The following is a 4,534-nucleotide window of genomic DNA, read 5'->3' on the forward strand; positions in this document are numbered from 1 at the left end:
ACGTCCACATATGGTATTTGTTTACGGCTTCTGCTGTTGTGGAAAATACCTTCGGCGCTTTCCGACACGTCGAATTCCTGGACGTAGAGTGTTTGGCTCTGTCTCTGAGTACTATGGGACTTAACATCTGAGGTCATCAGTCCCCTAGAACTTAGAACTACTTAAACCTAACCAACCTAAGGATCTCACACAGAGCCATGCCCGAGGCACGATTCGAACCTGCGACCGTAGCGGTCACGCGGATCCGGACTGAAGGGCCTACAACCGCTCGGCCACCCTGGCCGGCCGTACAGTGTTTACCAGAGTTTTCAGCACACAGCATGAAACAGGTATCCTTCCAAGTTCCCATTTTTCTTCTGAGCAGCTGGTTCGACAACGTGTGCAGGCACAGCAACACATTTTTCAAATGGTGCAGTGTAGTCCTACCTCCAGCACACGGCGACTTTCTGCTCCAATCACTGTTCCACGAACACATTTATGGCGAACATTATATGCGCAAAACTTGTACTTATTTCATATACAGCGTAGCCACAATCTTCACATTAGTGACTGTGCCACACGTTTTTATTGTATCAGGGGTTGAATTACAATCGTCATTTGTGTGCATTAATACTATTCACTGATGAAGCCACATTCGCACGGAATGGAAGTGACAACACAAGTCACAATCATTGGTGGTAGCAGGAAAGTCTACACGCTATAGCAGACACCAGTGTCCAATTTCGTTTTAGACCAGCGGTTGGTGCATAATGACCGGTAACGTATTGATAGGACTAGTCGTTTTGGAGAACATATGATGGGGCAGGGTTACTTGCATTTTTTAGAAAATTCATATGTTGAGCACCTTGAGGACTTTCCTTTGGCCACATGGACTGAACTGTACTTCCAGCACGACGGAGCCGCTCCAGAATTTACCAAATGCGTGAGGCAACATCTCAACCGCAATTACGTTAATCACTGGATTGGTTGTAGTAGCATAATTAATTGGCCACCAAGATCGCCAAATCTTATGCCATTAGGTTTTTGTTTATAGGACTGGATAAAGTCTGAGATGTACAAACGACAGATTAATACGCTAGATGGAATGCTTGCTCGAATCATGAACGCTGCTGCCTTCGTTAGGGAACATGCAGAGGCACTCTGACAAGAAACACAACATATTCTCAAAAGAGTCTACAACAGCAGCTGTGATGTGACATGTACGATAATGCTAAGAGGTCAATGTGTTAAAATACGCATTTTTTCAGTTGATAAATTGTAAGACATATGTTGCAACTGTTGTACATGTTGCAAGGCTACTAGCTTATTTTTTTATTCAGTGAAAGTAATGTGAGGTCTCTTTTTATTTGTACAATGGACATTTTTAAGCAAAAGTCTTCAGTAGTTGTTACGTCACAAAAAGGAGGTTCTGAGTGCAAGCGGTGTTACCTTGGTTGTGTCAGTGGCATCGTCGTTGTCTATGTAGCTTCCAGTGTGAAGTAAGTGAAGCAGCCAGCTGTTGGTCACGCTGCTTAGCGGTCTGGAAATAACTAGCAGAATAAAGAGATAAAAAAGTAGAGGATGTTGGTCTTGAATTATGATTTTGTAAAGACTGATTTGAGAAGTGTGAAGATATTCTAGTGATGTTCTCGCTGCAGTGCTTTTTCACGTGTAATTTATGATGAGTTTAAAGAGGCAAATTTTTAGCATGATTTTTCTTTATTGGTTCGAGTCAGTTAGTTTGAGTGTTGAGACGAGATTAACCAAACTTATCTGTTCACATGGCTTGCACTGAGAGCTATGTTTTCACCACTCCTTTACCAGTTCAGTAACGTATTATACGGCACAGTACTATGTTTTTAACATGAAACAAATTTTGTAGATATTTTGTATTTGTTAAGAAACGAGTTTCATAATCCACAATACAGTTGTTGAATGCTAGATTTTTCTACATCATCCAGTAAATTCAGTTTCTACCGACATCCCCTCATTACATTTTTATTTCCTAATTTTGTGTTGCCGCATAGCATGATGTGCTAATCACAACTCCTTTTCCTTGCATTGCATTTGGGCGAGGCATTCTCTTTTATTAAGCTGCATTTTTATTTTCAACATTTTCGACCATAACCGAGTTTCTGTCGCAACAAGATAAGTCATCAAAATTTGCTAGGACTAATGTAACATTACAGTCAAGACTCAGTAAGGTCCCACGGTTAAGTTTTGCCGTTCGAATTATCTTCAGGGTCGGTTTAGGTAAAGTTCAGTTCAGATTTCATTACTTATGCTTCTTACTCTTGTAGTGCAGTGTTACATTCAGGTGTATATCGTGTAATATTTGTAAGTTTATTTACTCAGTTTGAGTACGAAAATTTACAGGGAATTCAATAGAAGCATTATGGACAGTTATTCTTTTAATGTTCAGCTTGTACTTTTATGCTAAATTGTTACTCTGTTAGTTTCGTGTGTGGGTATTGCAAGACACGTACGTCATGTATTGTAGCACTTTTCGCTGCACAATATAGAATTTCACAAGATAAATTATTTAGCATACTGCTTTAGGTTTTGTTATTATTTTTGGTAAAAAATAATAGCAATATCCTTACACAGTTCCTGAAAGAGTTGGCGACTCTTTTTGTGGGATAACATTTAATAAAGTACGCCACTTCCATTGTTCATGTTCGACTTACAACAGAGACTTATACAAAAGAAAGAATTAGAGAGCAGTCTCCATAAACAAAAAGATAAATAAAACAGGTACACTTGGTGAACCGTCTGCCTGAGATGACAGGCTTTATGAATTTTCTGTGATTTTAGTAATCAGATGAAGGTACTGTCTCTATAATGAAGTTACGACGGTCGCGATAGTGGAGTTACAACAACCACTTTTTACAACAACCTGCACATGCGCAACTTTGATGCCAATACTGTATTAGAATGTTGTGCATTTTTACTTTTATCATAATTTGTATCTTCACAATTTGTGCTAGTTAATAATTTTTATTTTTTTTATTTTTTGGGTGCATTTTTATGATCTGCTGAAAAGTAACTGTGCAGACTGCCAGTGTAGGTAAGATTTTAAGTATTACCATTTGATACATGCAGGGTATTTATTGGATATTCATTATGAGAGACTTTTTACCTTTTTGTGTATATTATGTGATTGAAAGTCTTATTTTTATGGGTAGCAGAAATCTTTGTGTTGTATTTAGTTTTGTCACGAAAAAGCAATTCTAGATATAGTCGTCATGCGAGAGGAATGAGGGAAGTTCAAAACGAGAATACAGTATGCGGGTAAATTAACTTTGACGAACATTAATTACAAACTGGTAACGCGAGTGAATGTTGAGAAACCATCATCGACATGAAGGCTCACACTAATTGAGTACCGAATCAAAGTACAGAACAAATGATTGCGAGTGGAGGCTTAGGCTTTGAGGAAATCATTGGGAGATAGACACCACAGTTTACTGAAATCTAAAACAAATCTGACAGAAACTTTAGATTTCGGTTTCTTGTTAATTTCTTTTGCGCAAACTGTACTCGCGTCGCTTTCTGTTGGCATTAGTGTCGAGTCAGGTAACGTTTATATTGTAGAACTCTTGCTAATGGTGAGAAAGGAGGTTCCGGAAACTAATAGGTCACAGAAAGAAATAGAAGTCACAAGAAAAGCATAATAAGTCTCAGGAAGAGTCAAAAAGTCACTGGAAAAAAAAACAGGAAACTGGAGGACAATACTAGGAAACAGGAAAAATCACAGTAAGAAAATATTAGGTCTATATTAGGTCTCAGGAAGAAATAAAATCACAGATACATAATTTATCAGTTCAAATTAGGCAAGAGATTAAGGATGGTTTTCAGAAAGTAATTATAGTATTGAAACCAGGTGTTCTGTGTGTAGTGGGGTAAAATAGGAAATGTCATAGATGTGTACACAAACAAAATTGTATTTCTTTTTCCTTCTTTCTTGCCATTAATTATTAACATGTAATATTTAGACAGTTGCTGCTATGCATGTTTCGTTTTGCCAGTTGTTCTGCAAACATGAAAAACAATTTACCTTTACAATTGCTAGAAATAATATTTTTGCTCGTTTCTTCCTTCAAGATTACAATGCATGTGCAATTTTACTTTAGTATTTTATGGGTGCTGACAATGTTAAACTTTTATATTTGTATTAAGCTTTAATGAGAAATTTTGTTATATCTGGTTAGACACATCATATGTCACCATACATGTCACTTCTCATGTTCCAAACAATTTTATTTAGCCTTATATGGATTATTCAGTTACAGATTGCAAAGCACGTTCTGTTTCATGTTAGCTTTGTTGGATTTATCAAGAAGATAGTCATTATCACCAAAGCACATTCGCATCTTCTCTAAAAGAGATGGACATTCACAAAGCTAATACGATAGTGTTGCCACTGTAAAAGGACAAATGGATTGGGAAATGTGCTATCCAATACACAAATGCTATGAACTACGGTCTCATCAGGAAGGAACTGGACATTGATGACATTACAAACTGAACATTGTTCTGATGGTACAAATGAGCC

Source organism: Schistocerca gregaria, chromosome 4 (genome assembly GCF_023897955.1).
Source record: "Schistocerca gregaria isolate iqSchGreg1 chromosome 4, iqSchGreg1.2, whole genome shotgun sequence".
NCBI lineage: Eukaryota > Metazoa > Arthropoda > Insecta > Orthoptera > Acrididae > Schistocerca > Schistocerca gregaria.